This window comes from Chlorocebus sabaeus, chromosome 16, assembly GCF_047675955.1.
Source record: "Chlorocebus sabaeus isolate Y175 chromosome 16, mChlSab1.0.hap1, whole genome shotgun sequence".
In the NCBI taxonomy this organism is placed as follows: Eukaryota; Metazoa; Chordata; class Mammalia; order Primates; family Cercopithecidae; genus Chlorocebus; species Chlorocebus sabaeus.
This window is the reverse complement of record NC_132919.1, coordinates 24,204,586-24,220,186: the sequence shown is the minus strand read 5'-3', so window position 1 is coordinate 24,220,186 and position 15,601 is coordinate 24,204,586.

Below are 15,601 nucleotides of genomic sequence, written 5' to 3'. Positions count from 1 at the left end.
CAGGTTACACAACCGGTTTATGGCAGCATACTTAAACACGTCTTGTGACCCGGCCTCAGAAAGAAAAACAGGTACTTACAGAACTTACGAAATTTCTGGTATGTGCAGAGATAAGAGAGCAGGACAAAGGGTTTAGCAATAGGGTGGAGTGGGGGAGCGGGTACGCATTTTTGTGTCTTTGTGTCCTTTCAATTTACTAACATAACTTAAATGTAAAGGTTTAATAATTTTCCCTTCTTCTTTTCTTTTGCATCATAACAACCACTGAATATAATATTTCTATAACAGTGGGGGTAATTGGACAAAGACTTCTGTGGCTAGAGGTGAATTGCCCAGGGTCTCCAGCACTTCAGGTCCCACTGAGCCTGCCATACAGCTGAGGGCATCGGTATTTCTACACACATATAGTGCACAGTGCCCCAGAACAGAGATCAGATGTTCTCCTTTATTCAAATGGAGAGTTGAGAGTATTGTCATTGTAATTAAATTAATAAATACATGTTTATACACTGTTAAAATCTGGTTGGATTTGTGTCCCTTCACAAAACAAATTGCTTAAATGAAACCACAGAGGTAACATAATTGAGTACATCTGTTTCTATGAGATTCTCTTTTAAATTGAATTAGAATCTAATTCAAAATGTTAGTAAAAAGTTTAAATATTCAACTCAATTATATTAAAGTTTGTTTTGTTTTGTTTTGAGGCCGAATTTAGCTGTTGTTACTCAGGCTGGAGTACAATGGCATGATTTCAGCTCACTGCAAGCACCCTGTCCCGGGTTCAAGCGGTTCTCCTGCCTCAACCTCCCAAGTAGCTGGGATTACAGGAGTCTGCCACCACGCCTGGCTGATGTTTGTATTTTTAGTAGAGACGGGGTTTCGCCATGTTTGCCAGGCTGGTCTCGAACTCCTGACCTCAGGTAATCCACCCGCCTCGGCCTCCCAAAGTCCTGGGATTACAGTCATGAGCCACTGTGCCTGGCCTTTTTAGATTATTTTACTTTATTTTAGTTACTTATTTTTATGACTTTATTGTTATAAAAATGCTAGTTTTTAAAAAAATCAATCAATATAACAAAGAACAAAGAAGATAGTCAACAAGAATTCCTACCTCCAAGATCTAGAAATAAGTGTCATTATTCCACAAGTTGATACATGGTGGATTCCTTCACACCAGTTTGCAGTACAAAGTAACCCCTTGCTTATAGAAAACATTATTATTATCATTATTATTTTTGAGACAGAATTTGACTCTTGTGGCCCAAGCTGGAGTGCAATGGTGCAATCTCAGCTCACTGCAACCTCTGCCTCACAGGTTCAAATGGTTCTCCTGCCTCAGCCTCCCAAGAAGCTGGGATTACCGGCACATACCACAATGGCTGGCTAATTGTGTGTATTTTCAGTAGAGATAGGGTTTCACCATGTTGGCCAGGCTGGTCTTGAACTCCTGACCTCAGGTGATCTAGTCGCCTCAACCTCCCAAATCACTGGGATTACAGGCATGAGCCACCACACCCAGACTAGAAAACATTATTAAGTAGCAAACAGTAGCAGTATGCTTGGGGGTTTTAGGATTGATTATTTTCAAATCTCTAGAAAAGCTAAATGCATTATCTTAGGCTATGACCCCCGGGCAGAGTCTCATCTGTTAATTGGGGGCAGGTCTAAGGGTCCTTTCAGCTCTCAGATTAATGGTTTTCCAGGTTGATCTGCTACCTGCCACCTACCCATCCTCGGTTTTGTTTGTGTGCTTTTACAGAGACAACATCTCACTATTTTGACCTGGCTGGCATTTACCTCCCGGCCTCAAGTGATCCTCGTGCCTTGGCCTCCCAAAGTGCTGGAGTTACAGATGTGAGCCTCTGTGCTCAGCCCATCTTTACCTGTTCAAGTGTGGAGGTAAATAGTAAATGCCAAGTTTACAACCAGGTCAGAAGTGGCAGATGCCCCAGGGCAGAATCATAACCCTAATCAGACCTCCCACTGCATGAAGACCTTATTTTCTAAAGCTTAAACCTGGACAAAGGTGGCTGGGCACGATGGCTCACGCCTGTAATCCCAGCACTTTGGGAGGCCAAGGCGCATGGATCATGAAATCAGGAGATGAAAACCATCCTGGCTAACTTTGTGAGACCCTGTCTACTAAAAACACAAAAAATTAGCTGGGCATGGTGGCGGGCACCTGTAGTCCCAGCTCCTCAGGAGGCTGAGTCAGCAGAATGGTGTGAACCCGGGAGGCAGAGCTTGCAGTGAGCCGAGATTGTGTTATTGCACACTAGCCTGGGCAGCAGAGTGAGAATCCATCTCAAACAAACAAACAAACAAAATACCTGGACAAAGATCTAACCAGTAGCACTGTGTTCATGAATATCAGGTCAAAAATTTTAAATATGGACTATCAAGAAGAACCTGGTAGATGCAGGTGCCGTCCACAGTCCAATGGTCAGCTATGAAAACAGCTTATTTGTAGTTTCCTTTTTCGTGGAGTCTTTGATGTAAACATTGATAACACTTTCTTGCTTCTGGTGTGTTTCCCTTTCTTCTTCATTTTCCATAAGTAGCTTCCTCCATCCCGACTCCCAACAGGCCACATTCAATTCAGGATATTTTAACCGTGAAAATTAGTCTCCATAATACGAATTTAGAGGCCAGGCATGGTGGCTCATGTCTGTAATCCCAGCACTTCAGGAGGCCGAGGCGGGCAGAGCACCTTAGGTCAGGAGTTCAAGACCAGCCTGACAAACACGGCGAAACCCTGTCTCTACTAAAAATACAAAATTAGCCAGGCATGGTGGCAGGTGCCTGTAGTCCCAGCTACTCAGGAGGCTGAGGCAGCAGAATCACTGGAACCTGGGAGGTGGAGGTTGCAGTGAGTCAAGATCATGCCTGGGAAACAAAAGCAAAACTCCATCTCAAAAAAAAAAAAAAAAAAGCAATTTAAAAATTAAAATAGAGGAATGAACAAACTGTTCAGCCCCTTAAAAATCTCCAAAAACTCTTTAACAGGAGTTTAGGTTATAATATAAATGTGTGGAGGATACGTTTTGCCTTTGTTGATGGACTCCAGCGGGATTGTGCTGATGATGTTGCTGTACTGGGAATGGACTGGCCCTTCCATTTCCCAGATTTGTCCCTTTATTCTTTTGAGTGCAGGCATAACTCATGTTATTACACTTGCTGATATTGTGTTTTTCACAAATTGAAGGTTTGGCAATCATGCGTGGAGTGTCTATCTGTGCCACGTTTCTATCATCATGTGCTCACTTTGTGATTCTGTCACATTTTGGTAATTCTTAAAATACATTAAACTTCTGGCCGGGCGCGGTGGCTCAAGCCTGTAATCCCAGCACTTTGGGAGGCCGAGACGGGCGGATCACGAGGTCAGGAGATCGAGACCATCCTGGCGAACACGGTGAAACCCCGTCTCTACTAAAAATACAAAAAACTAGCCGGGCGAGGTGGCGGGCGCCTGTAGTCCCAGCTACTCCGGAGGCTGAGGCAGGAGAATGGCGTAAACCCGGGAGGCGGAGCTTGCAGTGAGCTGAGATCCGGCCACTGCACTCCAGCCTGGGTGACAGAGCCAGACTCCGTCTCAAAAAAAAAAAAATACATTAAACTTCTCCATTACTATTATCTCTGTTACAGTGATCTGTGATAGGTGATCTTTGATGTAACTGTTGTAAGTATGTTGAACCAGGCCAGGCCCCTGTATGATGGCAAAATTAATTGATAAACATTGTGTGTGTTCTGACTGCTCCCCTGACCAGCCGTTTCTCCATCTCTCTCTCTCCTTGGTCCTCCCTATTTCTTGAGACTCAACAATATTAAAATTATGCCAATGAATAATCCTCCAATGGCCTCTTAGGGTTCAAATAAAAGGAAGATACATGTCTTTCACTTTCAGTCCAAACCAAGAAATGATTAGGCTTAATAAGGAAGGCCATGTTGAAATCTGAGACAGGCTGAAAGCTATATTTCTTGTGCCAAAGTGAGCCAAGTTGTAAATGCAAAGAAAAAGTTCTCAAAGGAAATTAGAAGTGTTACTCCAGTGAAAACATACATGATAAGAAAACAAATCACTAATCACTATGGCTAGTGCCTAGAGGAGTACCCCATGCCCTCTGGGCATACAATAGATATTATCTAATGAATTGGAAAAGAGCAAACCAGAAGTGGCTTTATTCTCCCCCTTGGACTCCTTTGGACTAATTTTTTAAGTCTTGGTTGGAAATCACTGAGTACATTCATAACGTGTATGACAGAAATCAGTCTTATAGTAGTTTATCTTCATTTAGCTCTGGAAGTTTACCTTTGCCTTAGTTTTGGAAGTAAATCTTAGTTTGTAGTTCTCAAGTTCTCATTTGTGTTGAACACATTAAAGACTAGATTTAAAAATTGCCTTCAAGATTGTTCTTACCTATAAGACTTACTCCTGCTTCTATATGCTGAAAATTGACGCTGGAGGCCAGGCGCGGTGGCTCACACCTGTAATCCCAGTACTTTAGGATGCCAAGGTGGCTGGATCACGAGGTCAGGAGTTCAAGACCAGCCTGGCCAAGATGGTGAAACCTCATCTCTACTACAAATGCAAAAATTAGCTGGGTGTGTTGGTGGCTGCCTGTAGTCCAAGGTACTCTGTAGACTGCGGCAGAGAATTGCATGAACTGGAGGGCGGAGTTTGCAGTGAGCCAAGATGGTGCCACTGTGCTCCAGCCCGGGTGACGGAGGGAGACTCCATCTCAAAAAAGAAAAAATAAATAAAGAGGGAAAGAAAATTGACTCTGGAGAGAATACTGTAATATCGTGAGTTAGTGGAAAAGTGATCAGATTAATAAATGTATATTGGTAGGTGAATTTCACAAAGAAATAGAGATAATCATGATTATACCTTTATTTTTACAAGAAGAGATGATGTAACTAGAGTACGTGTCTACAGGAGTAATAATAGTTTCCAAAGAGTATTTTTTAAAGGAAAAAAAGTGAGCATGCATTAACTCTTCAATATAAGCTCTAAAGTAACATTTGATTGTGAGTCTAAATGGTACCATCTAGCACCTTTATGTTTTAAGGGTCTTCCAATGTTTCCAGAAAAAGCCCTTGTTTTCAGCGGTTTTTTATAGACACAAAATCTCTTTTCCTGGCAAAAGCTGCTCGGAAAAGCCTCAACTTGGGAAGTTAAAATTTTTCCCTGAATTACAAAATCTACATATTTTGGCCTTTCATTTTGGAGGAGTGCAAAAGTTGGAAGTAAGAAGTTTTATTTTAAGTACTTTCAGTGCTAAAAAAATGCAGTCACTAAGTTATATAAAATAGTTCATAGGTTGATCACTCATAATAATTGACTCTAAGGCTTTTATTCAGAAAACAGCAGAAAGATTACATCTTGAATTAAGTCTTATTGGGGAAATGGCTACTGTACAGATGGAGTTTTAGAGTAATAATGAAATTCAACCTAGAATGCAAAATTGGGTAAATGAATTATATAGCATATTGTTGGGATTTTTTCATTTGTGACACAGTCTCATGCTGTCACCCAGGCTGCAGTGCAGTGGCATGTTCTCATCTCACTGCAGCCTTCACCTCCTGGGTTCAAGTGATTCTCCTGCCTCAGGAGAATCCTCAAGTAGCTGGGTTTACAGGCCTGAACCACTATGCCTAGCTAATTTTTCTATTTTTAGTAGAGACAGGGTTTTGCCATGTTGGTCAGGCTGGTCTCGAACTCCTGACCTCAGGTGACCCTCCTGCTTCAGCCTCACAAAGTGCTGGGAGGTATAAGCCATCTCCCACAGCTGGAATTTTTTTTTAATGTGCAGAAGATCAAAGCTACTTGGAAGGAGTGCCTATAATTTTCCAGTAAGCCACAAATTAAGATGGCATCTTATATACCGGCAGAGTAGCTCTAGCTTCCAGGAGGAAGGTGGGAAGGTTGAGGGGCTGTGAAGATTTAGGAGGATCTTGATAGAGAACTTTATAAGCTTCTTTCTCTTTAATAAACGCTTGTCTTACATCTTACTGTCATTAAAGGCAGCTGTTCCTGAAATTTCAAACACTTAAGTACACCCACAAAACAAGAATAGGGAGATCTTCATTAATTTGCCCAGTTATACCTCAGTGTTGTAACAGTACTGTGACACCTGGCACAGTGCTTTGATCTTGCGATAACCTCTGTATTGACCTGTAGGAGACCTAAGAGATCTTTCTCTTTTTGAGTTTGAATCATAGGTTTGATGTAGTCTCTTGTTTTATGTACTTGTTCCTAATGTAAAAGTGCTTAACTGCTTCTTGGTTGTATTGGGTAGCATTGGGATAAGGTTTTAACTGGGTATTCTTGAATTGCTTTTATAATAAACCAATTCTATAATATTTAAATAAAGAAAACAAAGCCTTATTGCTTGGTATGGAGAAAGTTGAAGTGGCCTGGATAGAAGATCAAGCCAACCACAACTTTCCCTTAAGCCAAAGCCTAACCCTTAGCAAGGCCCTAATTCTCTTCAATTTTACGAAGGCCGAGAGAGATGACGAAGCTGCAGAAGAAAAGTCTGAAGTCAGCGTAGGTTGGTTCATGAGGTTTAAGGAAGGAAGCCATCTCTATGATATAATAGTGCTAGATGAAGCTGCAAGTTCTGATGTAGAAGCTGCAGTAAGTTATCCAGAAGATCCAGCTAAGATCATTGATGAAGGTGGCTATCATGCGTGTCCATGTGAAGAGACCACTAAACAGGCTTTGTGTGAGCAACATGGCTGTTTATTTCACCTGGGTGTAGGCGGGTTGAGTCCAAAAAGAGAGTCAGTGAAAGGAGATAAGGGTGGGCCATTTTATAAGATTTGGGTAGGTAAAGGAAAATTACAGTCAAAGGGGGGTTGTTCTCTGGCGGGCAGGAGTGGGGGTTACAAGGTGCTCAGTGGGGGAGCTTTTTGAGCCAGGATGAGCCAGGAAAAGGAATTTCACAAGATAATATCATCGCTTAAGGCAAACGACTGGCCATTTTCACTTCTTTTGTGGTGGAATGTCATGGGTTAAGGAGAGGCAGGGCATTTGCACTTCTTTTGTGATTCTTCAGTTACTTCAGGCCATATGGGCATATACCTGCAAGTCACAGGGGATGACATGGCTTGGCTTGGGCTCAGAGGCCTGACATTCCTGCCTTCTTATATTAATAAGAAAAATAAAATAAAATAGTGTGAAGTGTTGGGGCGGCAAAAATTTTTGGGGGGTGGTATGGAGAGAGAATGGGCGATGTTCCTCAGGGCTGCTTCAAGCGGGATTAGGGGCGGCGTGGGAAGCTAGAGTGGGAGAGATTAAGCTGAAGGAAGATTTTGTGGTAAGGGGTGATATTGTGGGGTCGTTAGAAGAAACTGTTGTCGTATTCAATGATTGGTGATGGCCTGGATGCAGTTTTGCATGAATTAAAAAACTAAACGGAAGACGTAAAAGAAGGAGAAAAAACAGGTTCTGAAGGACGAAGAATTGGGAGGACCTAGAACATCTAATTAGAGAGTGCTTAAGGAGGCTCAGCATAGCCTTGCCAGCAAAGATTATTTATTTACTTTAAGAGGGAGTTTAGAGTGGCGATTTGGGACAGCACTAGGAGATATCAGCTGTGATGGCTTGAAGAAAAGGTGTAAACTGGCAGTGTAAACAGGGGCAGGGCATTTATGAGTAGTTGAGAACTGTGAATAGGAGTATGCCTAGACAGAAGACAGAAGGGATGAAAGTTTTTTGGGGTGCAGTCCAAGTTGGTCTGGTGACTGGAATGAGACTGGGACCTAATAAAAAGGAGTGTCCACACAGGAGCTCAAATGGGCTGTAACCTGTAGCATTCCGAGGACAGGCCTGAATTCTGAGAAAGGAAAGTGGTAAAAGTATTGTCTAGTCCTTTTTAAGTTGGTGACTGAGCTTGGTGAGGTGTGTTTTTAAAAGACTATTAGTCTGTTCTACCTTTCCTGAAGATTGAGGACGGTAAAGGACATAAAGGTTTCACTGAATACTAAGAGCCTGAGAAACTGCTTGGATGATTTGACTATTAAAAGCTGGTCCGTTATCAGACTGTAGAGATATAGGAAGGCCAAACCAAGGAATTATGTCTGACAGAAGGGAGGAAATGACCGTGGTGACCTTCTCAGACCCTGTGGGAAAGGCCTCTACCCATCCAGTGAAAGTGTCTACCCAGACTAAGAGATATTTTAGTTTTCTGACTCAGGGCATGTGAGTAAAGTCAATTTGCCAGTCCTGGGCAGGGGCAAATTCCCAAGCTTGATGTGTAGGAAAGGGAGGGGGCCTGAACAATCCCTGAGGGGTAGTAGAATAGCGGATGGAACACTGAGAAGTGATCTCCTTGAGGATAGATTTCCATGATGGAAAGGAAATGAAAGGTTCTAAGAGACAGTCTAGGGGCTTGTAACCTACATGGAAGAGGTTATGAAATGACAACAGAATAGAATGGGCCTGTGAGGCTGGAAGGAGATAATTTTCCTTGATCTAAGAAGCATTTGCCTTGTGTGTGAAGAGATTGATTGGTGGAAGTTTCAGAGGGGGAGTAGGTGGGAGTGGCCGATGTGAAGGAGGAAAACTGCCCTGAGGGATAGAAGTTGGAAGCTAGCTGGTTTTTTAGCTAACTTATCAGCATAAGCATTGTCCTGAGCGATGGGATCTGATGCCTTTTGATGGCTGCTTTTTTAGCTACCTTATCAGCATAAGCGTTGTCTTGAGCAAAGGTTGGGGGAAGAAAATAGATTTTGGAAGTTATGAGAACTGTAGAGAGTTGAACATAGTTTGTGATTTTTAGGGCCTCTAACAATATTAAAGCGGTGGCAGCCGCTGCGTACAGACATGAAGGCTAGGCTAAAACAGTAAGGTCATTTGGACAGAAAGGCTACAGGACGGGGGTCCCGGCTCTTGGGTAAGAATTCTGTCTGCACTAACCGTGCCTAGGAAGGAAAGGAGTTGTTGTTTTGTAGAAAGGGGGGGTTTGGGAGATTAGCTGGACACGATCAGCAGGGAGAGTAAGTGTGTATTTATGATAATTATGTCGAGATAGATAACAGATGAGGAAGAAATTTGGGCTTGACTGAAGTAATGGGGGCTGTCCGTGAGGCCTTGCAGCAGTACAGACTAGGTAATTTGCTGAGCCTGATGGGTGTCAGGGTCAGTCCAAGTGAAAGCAAAGAGAAGCTGGGATGAAGGGTGTAAAGGAATAGTAAAGAAAGTATGTTTGAGATCCAGAACAGAATCATGCGTTGTGGAGGGGGGAGGTATTGAGGATAGGAGAGTATATGGGTTTGGCACCACGGGGTGGATAGGCAAGACAATTTGGTTGATAAGGCGCAGATCTTGAACTAATCTGTAAGACTTGTCCGGTTTTTGGACAGGTAAAATGGGGAAATTGTAAGAGAGTTTATAGGTTTTAAAAGCCCATGCTGTAGCAGGCGAGTGATAACAGACTTTAATCCTTTTAAAGTGTGCCATGGGATGGGATATTGGCATTGAGTGGGGTAAGGGCGATTAGGTTTTAATGGGATGGTAAGGGGTGTATGATCAGTCACCAAGGAGGGAGTAGAGGTGTCCTACACTTGTGGGTTAAGGTGGGGGGATACAAGGGGACGATGTGAAGGAGGCTTTGAACTAGGGGAAAAGGCAGCAATGAGGTAAAGGCAGCAATGAGGTATGGCTGTAGCCTAGGAATAGTAAGGGAGGCAGATAATTTAGTTAAAATGTCTTGGCCTAATAGGGAACTGGGCAGGTGGGGATAACTAAAAAGGAGTGCAGAAAAGAATGTTGTCCAAGTTGGCACTAGAGTTGGGGAGTTTTAAGAGGTTTAGAAGCCTGGCCGTCAATACCCACAACATTTATGGAGGCAAGGGAAACAGGCCCTTGGAAAGAAGGTAATGTGGAGTGCGTAGCCTCCGTATTGATTAAGAAGGGGACAGACTTACCTTCCACTGTAAGAGTTACCCAAAGCATCTGTGATGGTCCAGGAGGCTTCTGAGGCGATGGGGCAGAGTCGATCTTCAGCCACTAAGCTGAGAATATCTGGGAAGGAGTCACTCAGAGAGCCCTGGGCTGGAGCTCCAGGGACTCTGGGAGTGGCTGCTGGGTGAGTTGGACAGTCCGATTTCCAGTGGGGTCCCGCACAGATGGGACACAGCTTAGGAGGAATCCCGGGCTGAGGGCATTCCTTGGCCCAATTCCCAGATTTCTGGCACTTGTAGCAAGCTCCTTGTGGATGAGGTTCTGGAGGAACCCCTGGCAGCTGTGGTTCAGGCATTTGGAGTTGTGTGCTGGAGATGTGGCTGGGGTTTGTCTCACAGTGGAGGCAAGGAATTGTAACTCAGAAATAAGTTGCTACTTGGCTGCCTCTACTCTATTATTGTACACCTTGAAGGTGAGGTTCATTAAGTCCTGTTGTGGGGTTTGAGGGCTGGAATTTAATTTTGGGGGTTTTATTTAACATCAGGAGCAGATTGGGTAATAAAACGAAATGCATATTGAGAATAAGACGACCTTCTGACCTTTCAGGGTCTAGGGCTGAAAAGTGTCTCAGGGTTGCTGCTAAACGGGCCATGAACTGGGCTGGGTTTTTCATATTTGATGGAAAAGAGCCTAAATGCTAACTGATTTGTAAGAGGTCAGATAAAGAAAAAGGAACATTAACCTTGACTATGCCTTTAGCTCTAGCCACTTTTTTAAGAGGAAATTTCCGGGCAGGTGGGAGAGGGCTAGTCTCGGAAGGAAACTGTAAGCCAGAAACTGTAAGCCAGACCGGGTGTGAGGAGGGGAGGTGATAAAAGGATTACAGGGTATTGGAGGGAAGGCTAAGGAAAAATTGGGACCTAGCTCGGCCTGGCGAGGAGGGAAGAGGTCAGATGGGTCGGTAGAAAAGGAAGATTAGAAAGACTCAGCAACGCTTGTGGTTGGGACTGAGGGGACAGGTGGGAGTGAAAGAACGAAGATTTGGGAGGAGTTGCATTGGGAACAGAGACTAAGGAGCGACAGGATGTGTAAAAGAATGCCTGGACATCAGGCACCTCAGACTATTTGCCCATTTTATGACACAAATTATTTAGATCTTGTAGGATGGAAAAATCTAAAGTGCCATTTTCTGGCTATTTGGAGTCACTGTCAAGTTTGTACTGGGGCCAAGAGGTGTTGCAGAAGAACATAAGGTGTTTAGGTTTTAGATCAAGTGTGAATTGAAGAGGTTTTAAGTTCTTGAGAACACAGGCTAAGGGAGAAGAAGGATGAATGGAGGAGGGTGGAAGGTTGCCCATAGTGGAGGAGGCAAGCCCAGAGAAAAGAGAGAGTAGAAATACAGAGAGAAGGAGTTCGGGGTTTCTTGCCCTCCAGAAAAGCGGGAAAGGGGTCGGGGAGCAGAAATAACGTATTGGGGTGCAAAAATAAGAGATCGGAGGGCAAAAATAAGAGGGGGCACAAAAATAAGAGGTCGGGGTTCTTGCCCCTCCCCCAGAAAAGCAGAGAAGGGGTAGAGAAAAGGAGGGTAGGGTAGGGGTTGCCCCTCCCCCAGAAAAGCGGGACTTGCCGCTTAGGGTGAAGGACCAAGGCAGGTGTCCCCGCAGCGTGGTCAGACATCCCTGAAACGTGGGTGAGTAATCAGAGAGGCGTCCCTGCAATGATTAAACACCAAGGGAAGGCTGCATTCTCCAGTCCATGACCAGCACCGGCGTTTTGGGTTCCACAGATAAAACGTGTCTCCTTTGTCTCTACCAGAAAATGAAAGGAATTGAAATTAAGAGAAGGGAGAGATTGAAGGGTGGTGCCAAGATTGAAAGGAGAAAGGTTGAGGGATAGTGAGAGAGGTTGCAGAAGAGAGCAAAAAGAGGCCGCTTACCCGATTTAAAATTGGTGAGATGTTCCTTGGGCTGGTTGGTCTGAGGACTAGAGGTCATAGGTGGATCTTTCTCATGGAGCAAAGAGCAGGAGGACAGGGGACTGATCTCCCAAGGGAGGTCCCCTGATCCGAGTCACGGCACCAAAATGTCATACGCGTCCTTGTGAAGAGACCACCAGACAGGCTTTGTGTAAGCAATAAAGCTTTTTAATCACCTGGGTGCAGGCGGGCTGACTGTCTTTTCGGACTCAGTCGGCCTGCACCCAGGTAATTAAAAAGCTGTGGTGTCCTCTTTGTTGTGATCACTCAAGGTTAATGGATTTGGGGCTGTGCAGGATGTGCTTTGTTAAAGAAGTGCCTGAAGGCAGCATGCTTGTTAAAAGTCATCACCATTCTCTTAATCTCAATTACCCAGGGACACATACACTGCAGAAGGTCACAGGGACCTCTGCCTAGGAAAGCTAGGTATTGTCCAAGGTTTCTCCCCATGTGATAGTCTGAAATATGGCCTCCTGGGAAGGCAAAGACCTGATGGTCCCCCAGCCTGACACCGTGAAGGGTCTGTGCTGAGGAGGATTAGTATAAGAGGAAAGAAGGCCTCTGGGCAGTTGAGATAGAGAAAGATATCTGTCTCCTGCCTGTCCCTGGGCAATGGTGTAAAACCAGTTCTATTTACTGAGATAGGAGAAAACCGCCTTAGGGCTGAAGGTGGGACATGCTAGTGGCAATGCTGCTCTTTATGCACTAAAAAGGTTTATGGAGATGTTTGCCTATGCATATCAAGGCACAGCACTTTTCCTTAAACTTATTCATGTCACAGAGATCTTTATCCATATTTCTTTCTGCTGACCTCCCTACTGTGATCCTATTGTCTGGCCACTTCCCTTTTTCCGAGATGGTAAAGATAATGATCAATAAGTACCGAGAGAACTCAGAGACCTCTGATGGCGCGGGTCCTCCCTATGCTGAGCACCAGTCCCTGGGCCCACTTTTCTTTCTCTATACTGTGTCTCTATACTTTGTCTCTGTGTCTCCTTTCTTTTCTCAAGTCTCTCATTCCACCCAACAAGAAACGTCCACATGTATGGAGGGGCAGGCCACCCCTTCACCATTTGGGTGTGTGCCTGGCTAATTTTTTGTATTTTTAGTAGAGATGGGGTTTCACCATGTTAGCCAGGATGGTCTTAATCTGCTGACTTCATGATCCCCCTGCCTTGGCCTCCCAAAGTGCTCAGATTACAGGCATGAGCCACCTCGCCCAGGCTTATTTAACTTTTTGAGACAGGGTTTAGCTCTGTCACTCAGGCTGGAGTGCAGTAGTGCAATCATGGCTCACTGCAGCCCCAACCCCCAGGGCTCAAGTAATCCTCCTGCCTCAGCCTCCTGAGTAGCTGGGACCACAGGCACGTGCCACCATGCCTGGCACGTTTCTTAGATATCCGAAAAGATACTCAACACCATATGTCACTAGGGAATTCAAATTAAAACAATGATGAGATACCATTACACATCTATTAGAGTGGCTTGAATGCGAACACTGACAACACCAAATGCTGGTGAAGAGATGGAGTGACAGGAACTCTCATCTATTGCTGCTGGGAATGCAAAATGTAGAAGGCAGTTTTGCAAGTTCCTGCCAGACTAAACATACACTTACCATATGATCTGGAAAAAAAATTTTTTAAAATATATTTTATATACTTAAAATATATATATTTACATAAATATATATTATACATATATTTAAAATAATTTATTTTTATTTTTTGTAGAGACAGTCTCCCCATGTTGCCCAACCTGCAGAATCTATTAATTTTAAAAGCATTTTAAACTCTTGAACAAGAAATTATTTGAAGAGTAAAAAAGAAAATGATAGAGAATATTGATTGGTAAATTCCAAATGTTGTATATTACATAATTTGGATTAATTTTAAATTCCAAAAAGTGAAACTTTAAAAACATTTTTAAAATTTCCTAATCCCAAGTCAATCCATGTTCAACACATTCAAGAGCCGATTTCAGAGGAGAAATAAGTGGTCAACAATTTATTAGGTTTTGACTTTGTTTGTTGACTATTTCTATTTGTGAATGGCGAATTTTTAGGCTTTGTTCCTTTCTTCTTAGGGTATTGACTAATATTTTATTAAGCCAGAGAGACAGTAAATTAGAATTATCTGTCCATTTTGTCTGTTATAAAGATTTCCTCCAAATTCATTTATCTAAATTTTTTGGTTTATTTAGTTGGGCGCGGTGGCTCACACCTGTAATCTTAACACTTTGGGAGGCTGAGGTGGGGCATCACCTGAGGTCAGGCATTGGAGACCAGCCTGGCCAACATGGCAAAACCCCTTACCTACTAAAGGTACAAAAATTTGTTGGGCGGCCGGGCGCGGTGGCTCACTCCTGTAATCCTAGCACTTTGGAAGGCCGAGGTGGGCGGATCACCTCAGGTGGGTAGTTCGAGACCAGCCTGACCAACATGGAGAAACCGCATCTCTACTAAAAACACAAAATTAGTCAGACGTGGTGGCACATGCCTGCATTGCCAGCTACTTGGGAGGCTGAGTTAAGAGAATTGTTTCAACACGGGAGGTGGAGATTGTGGTTAGCCAAGGTCTCGCCATTGCAGTCCAACCGGGGCAACAACAGCGAAATTTCATCTTAAAACACAACATCAACAACACACAGCCACAACAACAAAACAAAATTAGCCAGGCATGGTGGTGCGCCTGTAGTCCCAGCTACTCGGGAGGCTGAGGCAGGATAATCACTTGAGCCCAGGAGGCGGGGGTTGCAGTGAGCTGAGATTGTGCCATTGCACTCCAGTCTAGGATGAAAAAAAGTTTTTGGTTTTTTTTTAAACTCATTTTATTAAACCATTTAGATATATAGGATGCTTATAGATAACTACCAAGATAAACAAATAATTACCATATCAAGGTTCTAAATTTTAAAAAATCTTTCTTCCCTTTGTTACTTTTAAGTAGCCTATTCCAGGCGGGGGGACGGTGGCTCAGGCCTGCATTCCCAGCACTTTGGGAGGCCGAGGCGGGCAGATGACAAGGCCAAGAGATGGAGACTATCCTGGCCAACGTAGTGAAACCACGTCTCTACTAAAAATTTAAAAATTACCTGGGCGTGGTGGCGGGCGCCTGTATAGTCCCAGCTACTCTGGAGGCTGAAGCAAGAGAATGGCTTGAACCAGAGAGTCCCAGGTTGCAATGAGCCGAGATCGCGCCACTGCACTCCAGCCTGTTGACTGGGGGAGACTCCTCAAAAAAAAAAGAAAAAAAGAAAATAAGAAGCCTATTCCAGGCCGGGCACGCTGGTTAACGCCTGTATTCTCAACACTTTGGGAAGCCAAGGTGGACGGATCACCTGAGGTCAACAGTTTGAGAGCAGCCTGGCCAACATGGTTAAATCCCATCTCTACTAAAAATACAAAAATTAGCCCTGCGTGGTGGCGGGCGCCTGTAATCCCAGCTACTCAGAAGGCTGAAGCACGAGAACCACTTGAACCCGGGAGGCGGGGGTTGCAGTAAGCCGAGATCGCGCCATTATATTCCAGCCTGGGGAACAGAGTGAGACACCGTCACACACACACACACACACACACACACAGCCTATTCCAAAAGAAAAATAATGAAAATATTTATTTCTTCAGACGTTTCCCGGGTTGCGTTCCACCCAGATTCCCCTCCTGCTGGCTCTGAGAATGCACTGACTCCACCCTTGGCTCCAGGTCACGGGGGAGC